We start from the raw sequence: 13533 nt of genomic DNA on the forward strand, positions 1-13533 counted from the left end.
AAATGGTGTAACTAGATATCAATTTAATCTAATTAAGAAAATCTTAAATAAATCAACTTTTAAAACGATAATAAATAATGGATATAATAAGAAAGTTAATTTTCAACGTTTATAGTTTTTATATTGATTTTACATTTATTTTTATTTTGAGTAAAATTTGATTCTCAATATCTAAAAAGTAATAAATTTAATCCTTGATCTATATTAAAAATAATTTAATAATTATGTTTTAAAAATATCAAATAAAATTTTAAATTTTCGGTGAAATTAACATGGTAGTCCACATTTATTTCATAATACATTTTTAATAGTTTTTATAATTTGATTTCCTTTTCTTTTCTAAATATTTTAAACCGTCTTCTGGGCTTACCTATTAAACAAAGAGGAAAGACAATTGTCTTCTGGGCTTGATCTGTAGTAATATCAGTTTGAGATAGCATATCTTTGTTCCTCATTCTTTCTCTAACTCTCATACTATTTTCCATCTGTTCTGCTGATGTGTTTGTTTTTAATATAGATCAAGGATTAAATTATTAAATTAGACAGGGTGATCCCTTTCGCCTTACCTGTTCGTCATCTGTATGGAAAGACTAGCGCAAGAAATTGCAGTAGCTGTGGATCAAGGTAAGTGGCAACCTATTAAACTATCTAGAAAGGGTCCTAACATTTCTCACCTCTTTTTTGCAGATGGCCTTATACTCTTTGCAGAAGCAGACAATTCCCAAATTGAGATAATTCAGAATACGCTCCAAAAATTCTGTAGCAGTTTGGGCCAGAAAGTCAATCTACAGAAATCCAATATCTTTTATTCAAGCAATATTAATGTTCAAACCAGAGACACTATTATGAACATGATTGGAATCAAAGAGGTCTACAATCTTGGAAATTACTTGGGAGTTACACTTTTACACAACAGAATCAATAAAGGAACTTATATCAGCATCATTCAGAAAGTTAAAGACAGACTCAGGTTGGAAGGCTAAGACATTATCTTTGGCGGGAAGGATTACACTTGCTAAATCGGTTCTCAACTCAATTCCAGCATACACTATGCAGTCAATTCTAATCCCTAAAGAAACGTGCGATGAACTGGAAAGACTTACCAGAAACTTTATATAGGGACATACAAATGAACAGAAAGGAGTTCATCTGTTGAACTGGGATACCCTTTGTAAACCGATCAAAGATGGGGGACAAGGCCAAAAGAATTTAAGGATGCAAAACAAGGTGTTCATTTTTAAACTAGCTTATAAACTTATTAATAGAAATGATTTTTTATGGGTGCAGGTGATGAGAAACAAATATAAGGTGGAAGGAATCCTTCCTGAGAAGCTAACTAAAAAGGGTGGATCAGCTCTTTGGAACAACATATGCAACATATGGACAGAGTTTAAGTAGAATATTTGCTGGAACATTGGAAATGGAAATCATGTGCAATTTTGGCACAACATATGGCTAGATCAGAATGACCCTTTATCAAATTCATGCAACCATCCAATTGAAGTGGAAAATGACAAATCCAAAGTAAAGGAAATGATTAAGTAGAATGATACATGGATTGGATCAAGCTTAATCGTCTACTTCCAGACCAAATCATCAATAAATTGAAAGCCATACCTCCCCCAATAGAAGAAAGCATTGCAGACTCCCCAGGCTGGATTCCCTCGGAGAGAAGAGTCTTCACTGTCAAATCTGCATATAAGAAGATAGCAAATATCAATTCCAGAGAGGAGAAGATCTGGTGCACCGTTGCCAAGCATAATAACATCCCCAGAATTAAAACTTTCCTATGGCTTATAGGAAACAACATATTACTGACCAACTCTGAAAGAGCTCATAGGCATATGACAACGGATGAAAGATGCCCTATGTGCAATTATGAATCAGAAGATATCAACCACATTCTGAGATTCTGCCCAAAAATCATGCTGATATGGATTGAATTACTGGGTACCCAGAAAATGGATAAGTTCCTGAGTATCAACATAAAGGAGTGGATCATCGAGAATATTGAAACAAGCAAATCCCCTTCGTCGAGGATCGAGAATTGGCCTATCTTCTTCAACTCTGTTATCTGGTACATTTGGAAAAAAAGAAACCATGTGATTTTCGACCCAGAAATGATTGAAAGAGACTCTATTATTCAACAAGCCATAAGACTATCCCATGATATTCAGAATATAGAAATTTCTAAGACTGGAAATATCAAAAGCATAAGTAGCAAACAATACAAATGGCAAAAACCAATCAGAGACTACTACAAGATTAATACAGACGGAGCCAAAAGACAGAATACGGGAGAAGCTGTGTGCAGGGGAATTGCAAGAGATCATAATGGAAACTGGATTTGAGGTTTTGGTAAGAAAATTGGGATTTGTTCCATCTTGGAAACAGAACTTTGGGGAATTCATGAGGGGTTAAATGTTACATGGATGAAGGGAGAGAGGAATGTGAGGAATCTGACAACAGAGAAGTCATAAATCTCATAAAAAACAAGTCGACTGAACACAGAAAGCTAACTATTCTTCAGCACATAGAGATTCTTCAGCACATAGAGATTCTTCTTAAGAGAAATTGGAAGGTTGAATTAAAGCATATACCTAGAGAAGCCAATCGAGTAGCGGATATAATCACCAAACAGATATGGAGGTACCAGGGGGATACAATATTGCTGCAGAACTCTCCCAAGGAAGCTGAGAAGTTTCTAATTTCTTATAGAACGGACAGCTAAACAGCCCTTTGTACCTGTTTCAACCAAAAAAAAATTATCATGTCAATACCATTAATAATTGATATTTACGTTAATAAAGTACTTTAACTTTTGATTGAAAGATAAATTATTAAAATCAACTAGGAATATAATTGCTGGAAATTAAGTTTACCGTTACCTCTAAATATTATTTCATCTGTCCTAATTATTTTATCACTCGTGGATTGAACACATAATTTTAAAAAATTAAATGAAAATAATTGAAAAGAAGTAATCTATTAATACCAAACTTTTGAATTAGTCACGTGAACTTCGCACAAACTTATTTGAAAAACAATTGCGTACAAACTTAATTGAAAACAAATTAATGTACCATTATTTAAGTATCTTAATTGTGATTAATTTTTAAAGCAGTCACGGATTTTTTTTATTAATTTGGAGTGAGTATAAGGTAATATATGTTAAAAGACTTTTAATCATTTGACAGTGAACGCTCATACATCTATATATGTGGTGCTCAAATTCGAAACTTCAAGAAATAATAATAATTCTTTAACTATTAATATCGTTTGGTCCGTACAATAAGTTACAACTTGGTTCGAACAAGAAGTTACGACTTTGAATAGATTGTAGAATGTGGTTTTTTCAAATTCTAAAAAGAGAGGGCATTTGGACATCTTATTATAGGAAACCCCAAACTTAGCAAAATTCATCTCCACTTTGACACACTGCCATTTGGACACGTTCTTCCTATTTTTGCAGCTTTGTCGAAAGGATTCAACACATAACCCGGGCCATCCCTTAACCCCTCCCCATTTGCTGCAAAACTTGTCACTTTCTTTTATGGCCATCATCATCTTTGTCCATGGGATCTAAACACAGCCACAAACCAAAACGATGTTGCAGAGAGCTGCAAGCAATGCATATTCATGGTGGTGGGCAAGCCACATTAGAACAAAACAGTCTAAATGGCTTGAACAAAATCTTCAGGGTAAGCATTTCAATGTGCTTGCTTGCATGGATTTCCTTTCATTTTCTCGGAATATTTGTAGTTAATTTGTGCTTGTTCGTTTATGTTGCTCGTATTCTTCATTTTATTCGATATATTTCCGCGTATGGAAAGATCGAATATACCTGTTTTAAAGTGAGAGTTAATATTGATACTTGAATGTTACAGATACGGAGGAGAAGATCTCTGATATGCTGGAAATCATTAATTACGAAGGAGACTCCTTTGCGAAGAGGGTAGAGATGTATTACAGCAAGAGATCAGAACTTGTAAACCTCATCGAAGAGATTTTCCGTTCGTATCGGTCGTTAGCCGGAAGATTCGATCACTTATCGAAGGAACTGCAAAGTGCCAATAGTACCATTGCCTCAGTGTTCCCTGATCGAGTTCCATATGAGATGTATGACGACGACGATAATTTTGATCAAGTATCGGCTTCTACCTTTCGTCACGACAAACCAGCAATCCCCAAAGCCAAATCTCTAAAGAAGGAATTCAGGAACCAGGCTATGTTCATGTCGAGAAAGGGAACGCCGAAGAAAGCAGTCGGATTTCAAGATTCGGGGCTGAACAAAGACGAGGCATTGAAGGAGATAGATAAGCTTCAGAAGGAGATGTTAGCACTTCAAACTGAAAAGGAGTTTATGAAGAGTTCATACGAGTATGGATACAAGAAGTTTAATGAAATCGAAAACCAGATAATCGAAAAGCAAAAGAGAGTATGCGATTTACAGTATGAGTTCGAAATCGGGTCTGTTATCGATGACAATGAAGGTCGGACTCTAATGGTGAATCAAGCTCTAACTTCATGCCAAGAGTCGTTAGATAAGTTGAAAGAAAAACACGAGCAGTCGACGAAGGAGGTAAGAGCAGAATCCAGAAGGATTAGACATGTAACTAGTAAGTTTGAAGCTCTCAGGCATAAGTTTAAGTCCCTACAGATGGATCAGCAAGGGAAGCCGAAACGCGTAAGTTCTATCGTCGAGCTCGATAACATGGACTATGATATCGACAATGAAGCTAAAAAGAGAGAAGATACGGAAGCATCAGATCAGCTGGAGAAGCCAAAGCGCATGCCTCCGACTGCAGAGCTAGATTATATAATCCACGATGTCGACAATGAAAATGACAGGAGAGATGATATCGAAGCATCAACGACGGAGCTTGATAACATGGTCTACGAGATCGACAATGAAGAAAACGAGAGCCTAGATATCCAAGCATTGCGAAAGGAGATCGAAGAGAAGCTTCAATTAGGCTCAAATGAATCTCTTACAATGAAACAGCTTGTTGAGAAAATTGATGTCCTTGTGAAAAGAGTTATTCGTTTGGAAACTGCAGTCGTTTCTGAAAAAGCTCAGGTAAAGAGATTGAAATACGAAGTGGATGAGCTTCAGGAACAACTTAGGAGCCTGGAAGAAGACAAGACAGCACTGATTGAAGGTTCGGCTGCCACGAAAAAGAGGATTAACGAGTTGGAAGCAGAACTAAGTAGAGTAAAAGATCACGCAAAAACTGTTGTAGAACAAAATAACAGCCTCGAAGTTAATTTCACTGAAGCAATTTGTAATGTTAATCATTTAACAGTGAAATTACAGGAGGTTGAGGCCACTGGATTCTCAGAAGGTGTAATATTTGGATCCGATGCCAAAGCCTACAAGGGAACTGAAAAACTCGAGCTCGTCCGCTCATCATTAAAAGATATAGGAATTGGATTGAAAAGGATGGACAAAGATGTTTCAGCTGAAGGAGAAAACATTGTTGATTCTGATACAAGCCACAAGTTTGATGGTGATTCGGGAAGGGGTCCGGAACCGGTGACAGAAAACAAAGCTGATAAGAAACATTTGTCCGTTGATTTTGATTCAAGCTACAAGCTTGATGATGATTCCGGGAAGGGTCCGGAACCGGTGGGAGAAAACCAAGCTGATAAGAAACATTTGTCCGTTGATTCTGATTCAAGCTACAAGCTTGAAGGTGATCCCGAAAAAGGTCTGGAACCGATGGGAGAAAACCAAGCTGATAAGAAATATTTGTCCGTTGATTCTGAGTCAAGCTACAAGCTTGATGGTAATCCCGAAAAGGGTCCGGAACCGGTGGCAGAAAACAAAGCTGATAATAAACATTTGTCCGTTGATTCTGATTCAAGCTACAAGCTTGATATTGATTCCGAAAATGGTCCGGAACCGGTGGGAGAAAACAAAGATGAAAAGAAATATTTGTCCGTTGCTTCTGATTTAAGCTACAAGCATGATGGTGATCCTGAAAAGAGTCCGGAACAGATGGGAGAAATTGCTTCTGGTTCAAGCTACAAGCTTAATATTGATTCCGAAAAGGGTCAGGAACCGGTGGGAGAAAACAAAGCTGATATGAAATCTTTGTCCGAAACAGCAAGCAGTATCCCCAATACAGAGTTCGACCAGCCCGAAACCGATGAAGAAGAGGAAATTAACTGGAGGCAACTATACTTGAGTAGATTGGATGATCGAGAAAAGATTTTACTAGACGAGTACTCGCATGTTCTTAAGAATTATAGGGAGGTAAGAAAGAAGCTTAGCGAAGTAGATAAGAAAAACCGCGAAGCTTTCTTTCACTTGGCATCGCAGATAAAGGAACTGAAGAATGAGGTTGCCTTAAGAGATCAAGTGATTCAATCATTACGTCGAAAATTTAGTTCACTAGTAGAAAATAAGGATGAGAACTTGGTAGAAGACAAAGCAATTCGACGAAGTACGAGCCAGGAATCTGACTTAACCGAAGCCGTTCAGCCATCGCCAATAGATGAGAAGAAAGCCGAACAAACTACATGGGGAGGATTCAAAGAATCTGCAGAGAACGTGGGAGTACATGTTATGCAGGTAAAACCCGAAAGTCGACCCCACGGTGTTTTAACCGTAGAAGACGAAATACGATCAGGCATTGATGAGTTGCTGGAGGAAAATCTCGAGTTCTGGTTGAGGTTCAGCACATCAGTTCATCAGATAAAAAAATATCAAACTTCAGTGAAGGACTTGAAAGCTGAGTTATCGAAATTAAGAGGAAGAAAGAATCAAGAAGGTGGAAAGCAGCAGTCAATGAAATCAGAAGCACGCCCCATTTATTATCACATGAGAGAAATAAAAACTGAATTAACATTGTGGTTGGAGAACAATGAGGTGTTGAAAGATGAAGTTCAAGATCGACATTCGACGTGTGCAACTTCCAAGACGAGATAACAAGGGTGACCAATGCAGGCGACAATAGTGGAGAAACTGGGATCAGTGTATATGAGGCTGCCAAGTTTCAAGGCGAGGTTCTCAACATGAAACAGGAAATCAAAAGGGTTAGCGAACAGTTGATATCGGGCTTCACTCGTGCCCGACAACTCAAGGAGGAAATCGAGAAAATAATGGCGGATTTGGACAAAGAACTCTGGTCGTCGCCATCCTTGCATTCACTATACCATTCGAGATCATGGCGGCCCCGAATTCCTCTTCAATCTTTCTTATTTGGAATCAAATTCAGGAGCAAGAAGAAGAAAAAGAAAACATTGATGAAACAGCTCAGTTACATAATAGAACCTAAAGAACCCTCAGAGTAGACTCTTGGTCTCTTGCAGCTCCATTGGTTAATTTTCTTAGACGCCATTCTGGAAGATCTCATTTTATTTTCTCATTTCATCTCTAATAGGTTCAATACTTTCCATTTTGGATTTCATCATCATCTAATTCATTCTTTCTCTATCCATGAATTCGATCTACACAGACTAAAATCCGGACCGGAACGACACAATGATAAAACCGTTTTCGGAACAAGATAGAAGGCAAAAGATTGTTGAACTATTTTAATCCAGGTGTTGGAAAAGATTCGTTTTGAATCACATTCATTAATGAAATGCAAAATATGACAGAGAAGAGAACAAATTTATTCTCATTAAAAAGGTAAATAATCAAAGCAACTTTTCGCTTTTCCTTTCTACAAAAACTACAAAGGAATTACACCAGCGCTGAATGCAAATTTCTTTCTTTTTCAAGAGATTCATTTTCCAGATAAAGATCTACAATATATTTTCCTAAAATAGCAGGATAAAAACCTAAAATTGACATATTTTACTATAAACAAGATGCACGTCTCACTATGTAGCTTGGTCAGTTTCTGGTGTGCTCAAAACCTCCAGACTCTTGGTGCAGTCATCATTTAAAAGGTTAGCTTTAGCCGGAGTCTCAATAATGTTCTGATTCCCGCATCGCTCTTCAGCTGTAGGTTGACTCACTTTTTTTAACCAGTGAACAATCAGTCTTACTATCATTGGCATTTTCACTCTCTTCAATGAGGTTTTCTTTGGCATATACTTGATCACCTTTAACCATTAATTTCTTATTAGAATGTCCTGCAACAGCCTCAAGATTCAACTTGGATTTCGGATTTGGCACGGCTTCTTTATGATCTTTAACTCCCTCACCTTGTTCATTTTTTGGAACACATGCTCTATTTTCCCGCACCTGCCCTTTACGCACCTGCCCTTTAGGTGAACTGTCTGACACAGAGATCTCCATTGCTGCATCCAGTTCTTCCTTCAGAGGACCTTCAATGGTTGGACCAGATGTAACAACATTACATTGTTGAATTGGATCATTTAATGGTGAGGAAGAAACAGATGAAGTATGCCCAACTCTTTGAGTTGCAGGTTTTACTGAACCAGGTTGCAAGGTAGAAGATGTAACAGGAGAAGAGTGTGGTTCAGCTGTTAAACCAGTACAAAAATATTGGGAAGAGGTTCCACTTGGGATAAGAGGTTTAATTGAAGAGCCACCTGAGGTCATAATATGAATAGCATTTTTAGACTGAGCAGCCTTCAGCAGCGATGCAGCAGCCTTTGGGCTACCAATGCGGGCCCCAGCAGCAACTGCAGTGGCATCTAGGATCAAACCTGTGGTGGAAAAAGCTTTTGCTGGCACTCTTTTCAAGGTAACCCGGGATTTTAAAGCAGAACCAGATGATGAGGATTGTGTAGACACGAGACCTTGTCGAGACTGATTTGGGACTTGGACTGAAGCAACAGGACCTTGCCCGGATGGATTTTGGGAGGGAACAGAAGTAATCGGACCATATTGAGGTCGATTATGGGATGAGACAGAAGCAAGGAGGCCTTGTTGGAACTGGTTTTCGGTTCGAACTGAAGCTTTGCCGCTAGCAGTTGGAGGTGCAGAGCCGGATGCTGTCTTCAAACCTGGCCCAGTAGCCAAGAAGTCAAGTCTATTAGAAAATAAGATATCTCACATTTTCAAAGGTTCCCATAACTTCATCACTTCATAAGTTTGGCTCACTTACTGAAAAGAATGTTGCCACATCAAACACTTAAAGAACTTAAAAATAGTATTAGATGGAGAAAATTACCAGGGTTAATCGAACAAGCACCTGTTAAATTTTTATCTGCCATAGGAAGGGCTATGGACAAAGCATTACGAGTTGCCAACTGTGCCTCCGAAATCACGGAGTGTCCTTCCACATTTAGGTTGCCAAATCGCTTCTTAATAACACTCCACCTCTGCAAATATTATAGAACAAACTTGCCACGATTAGCTTGTGGAAAAGCATAGGAAAAACCATTCTGGTGGGGAGCCTTAATCTGCATGACCAAGTTATAGCCGTCTTATAAAGATTCACAGAACTGATCATTTTTTTGTCTTAAAAAATACAGAATTGAAAAAATTCCGTTGCCGGGATTTGAACCCGGGAAAAGCTGGGCAAACCCACACATCATAACCGGGATATATTAACAACGGATTGTTATTCTAAAGCAGCAACTAGATGATATTCACCAAAGAAGAAGCTAATTGTTTGAGATATAGAAACAGAAACACCGAAAATAAATTTGTGCTTCCATTTTCACCAATGTCCAGAATATGTCTTTAATTCTAATTCAACAAAATATACAAGTCGTTCATCATCCAGGAGCAGGGGCTAAGGGAGAGCAAAACTCGACTAGACTCGAAAAACCGATTTTTTCGACTCGAAAAAACTCGAATCGAATCGAAAAAATTTCAAGTTCAAATCGAGTTGTAAAATACAACTCAAATAGTAACTCAATTTTTTTAGTAATTAGTAGATTGATTTTGAAGTTTGAGTCGAGTCTCTCGACTTTGTATAATATATGCACATATAAAAAAAATGAAGAAATATAAATGTATTGTATATGGTTCTAAAAAAAAACTATTTAAATTAGAATCAAATAATTTCATAATATTGTAAATATTTATAATAAAATTTAAGCAGAAACTCGTAAATTCGACTCGACTCGAAAAAAAATTCAAGTCAAGTTTGAGTTATAAAATAAGACTCATCAACTCAAATAACTCGATTTTTTTAACTCGACTCGATCGAACACTTACCCCTACTAGCATGGGCTATTCCATTATATTCTAAATTCAAAGGTTTCAAAAATCCCCCAGAACCTAGAGAGCAGAAAAATCATACATACAGAAAATAAGAGCAATTAAGTTTCTTTTCTATCACATAACCAATACTACTAATGCAATCAACCAAAACAACTTTCACATCCTAAGAAATCCAATATAGCATGGAAAGACAGAAGTGTTAAATGAATCTACTACTTTCACATTTACTAGACATTTTAATTTAAGTTTATTAATCCCCAGCTCCTCAAAGCTACACAGACTTTGCTATACTAATTTTATAAACAGCGAATTGAATTTCAGCTGTACGGAAAATGAATAGTGCATTTGAGCTATATATTGCAAAAATAGCAGGACTAATATGATATTGAAGAAAACAGATATATAAAACAAAAAAGTCAGTTTAGTTAAACCTGAGCCAGCTGGTTAGCACTCCTATCTCCCTTGAAGTCTCCTCGTAAGATATTTGCCCAATTTCCAGTACCACATTTCTGCACAGCAGCAATAAGTTCCAAATCCTTCTTCTGACCAAGGTTTTCTTTTCCTGCGATTAGGCAGGTTTGTACCAGCTGGTCCATTTCCTTCCAATGTTTCGGTCGATGGCACTGCAGGCAGAACCTTTTTGAACAGAAACTGGAACAGTAATGTTCACCCTGGCTTTGAGCAAGTGGGCTGCAAATTTTCTGAAGACACTCTAGATGACCTCACATTAGGTATATTATTGTTAACGGAGCATCCACCATTGAGCTGTTTGCACCGCTCGAGTCATTTGGCAAACCAGAAGCAATCAGTACCTGACAAGAATAGACATCTGAGTTGACTCGATTGAAAAGAAACGGGCAACAAGATAAACCAGTTTGGAAATTTGAAGAGAAGGTAGTCAGACAACCAATACTGTTATTGGTTAGATTTTCACAAGGTTATCGTTAACCGTTTCATTGAGATTGCAAGTTACCCGTTGACCAGATAAGGTAAAAAACTATCTTCTACGGTTCTACCAGTAATGCTTCATACTACGACTCGCACTTGCATGCTTTTTAATATTCCAACCGTTAGAATCAGAACATAACTATGTAGACAAGAGATACTAACAACCACATATAATTCTATGGAAATCACATATATAATTTACTTACCTTCACATATGCTGCAGCCTCTGCTGATGTTTCACTACTAACAGAAGAGTAAGGTTCCAATTCATATTCTAAGTCACTATCATCGTCCTGCCCAAAAAAGAAAAAGTTATATGACGAGACTAGAGCTATAAGAAATACCAAAACACTTGTCTTTCAACCAAAAAGACTCATTTATAAATTAACCACCACCACTTTAGCCCTTTGACCAGTGACCAAACATGACAAAAATTTCCCAATTTCAAAGTCAAACCAAGACTGTAGCAGATTGGCAGGCTATAAGTTAGAAAGTAGAATATATGGGAGCGTATACACCCTCAATTAAGGAAAAGTATTATAATAGATAGGAAAATTCATCATTGGAACAGTATATTAATTTCAAGGATGTGTTTAGTTTTAACAGCAATTCCCAAAATAAATTTCATCACGCATCAAATAGGGCAGTAGCTTAACAATTTCAAATCTTTTAGATTAAATAGATATATGCCATAGAAAAAAAATAGAAAACTGACCAAGGGTTCAGCCCATTTCCAATTTTTCAAGCAAGGTGTCCTGGTAGGCCAAATGGCGCCATAACATCTGGTATTCCCTCGCATTAGAAATGCCAGTAGATGTCTTCTTGACTAAAGCATTCCAATCCAACTTTGCATCAGGGAATTGCGCCACTTCTTGCAACAGTGCCAAAACAGTAGTTGCTGTATACCTGCCCAAACCAATAAAAAAATATATTTGGCAATTAAAAAGAAGCCCAGGATGGCAAATAACGAACTTAAGATAAAACTAACCTTTGTAAAGAGTAGAGATATCTTCCTCTGATTGAACCCTTCTTCTGTTTCTTGGTATTGGTATTTTCATCATAGTTGTTGGTCGATGAAAATTGCATGGTAAGGGGGGGCCATTTGGGGTTTTGGAATCGGTGAAAACCCTAGGAAGGGTTTAAGATAAAAAGTGAAATGAAAAGCGCCTAAAACCCTTTGTATGGATAGAGAGACGGATAGAGAAAGGGGCAAAGATGAAGAAGGAAAGAGAGAAGCGTGTGGAGAAGTGATTGAAGGGGGTACCGTGGAGAGCGTGGAGAACGCGCCTAACAAGGTTCTTGTGAAGAAAGAAACGGAAATATCTTCGGAATATGGATCTTTGTTTTCTAATCCTCTCAATTTTAATTATTTAATTAGTTTCAAGTTTAATTTAAGTATAAACTATAAATTAATGAATAAACTTTCTTCTTACTTTTATTCCGGTCATTGTATTTAAAAAAATTTCAATTTAATAACTAAACTTTATACATTAAACTTTTTAAAATTAATGATTGAACTTTCTTCTTACTCTTATTTCGGTCATTATATTTTAAAAATGTTCAATTTAATAACTAAAGTTTATACATTAGACTTTTTGGGTCACTTCATCGTTAACTTTATAATGGTGTTATGATTTATAATTAAACAATTTTTTAATCTTCAAAAATACATGTCATAAAAAGCTATTTCCCCTCATTTCTCCTATTTCTCTTTTTTTTCATCTTTTCTTCTTCTCATTTCCTCTTCATTTCTCTTATTAACCTATATAAACCTAAATTTTGACCATCATGTTGACCGTCGTTCTAATTACCGACGGTCATCATTCTAACCACCGTTGACCAAGCAAAAAGAAGAGAAATAGGAGATTTAATGAAATGAAAAAATTAGAGAAAGATTACTCTCAAAGACCCAAATATAATTTCATTGTCCACGAGCTCTAATAACCTCCAACCACTGTTCAATGTCCTTTTTACAACCTACGCTACATCCAACCTAATTACCATCAACCATCATCTTCACCTTAAATACACTCACCGAGTAACTACACACGTCCACATCATGCTACCCTCTACTCAAATAACCTCTAAAATAATCATTGTCCTTAACGAAACAAAAAACGACACACATCCTACCATCATCACTCATGACCACTAAGTGAAATCCCAACTCTTAGTCATCAAAGCTTTGTCCCTCTCCATTTGTCCAACACAACCATTATCATTGCCATCTGTCGTAACCGTCTTTCGGTTGGGCCCCGAAATTGGGCTTCGACTTGAAATAATTGGGTTGGGAGTCGCCACCGACCACTTTAAAACGAATTTAGGTGGGTCGGACACCATCTTACCTGATCTGCATTTTACCAAAAATGTGTCGGGTTCGGGAGTCGGTTATGGTCAAGGAATGATTAGCACCCTTGAACCGCCCTTTCGGTACCAATTAATTTGCCTGTTGTCTTAGTTGCGAAAATTCAAAATTTAAATTAAAATTT

The 13533-nt window shown here is 37.1% G+C and overlaps 2 pseudogenes; one reads left to right on the top strand and one right to left on the bottom strand.

Annotated features, from left to right (window-relative positions):
- The first annotated feature begins 3607 nt into the window (after positions 1-3607).
- LOC120198202 lies at positions 3608-7299 on the top strand (annotated as a pseudogene).
- Positions 7300-7602: 303 nt separating this feature from the next.
- LOC120197916 lies at positions 7603-12295 on the bottom strand (annotated as a pseudogene).
- Positions 12296-13533: the final 1238 nt, after the last annotated feature.

Source organism: Hibiscus syriacus, unplaced genomic scaffold, assembly GCF_006381635.1.
Source record: "Hibiscus syriacus cultivar Baekdansim isolate YM2019G1 unplaced genomic scaffold, ASM638163v2 tig00117056_pilon, whole genome shotgun sequence".
Taxonomy (NCBI): Eukaryota; Viridiplantae; Streptophyta; class Magnoliopsida; order Malvales; family Malvaceae; genus Hibiscus; species Hibiscus syriacus.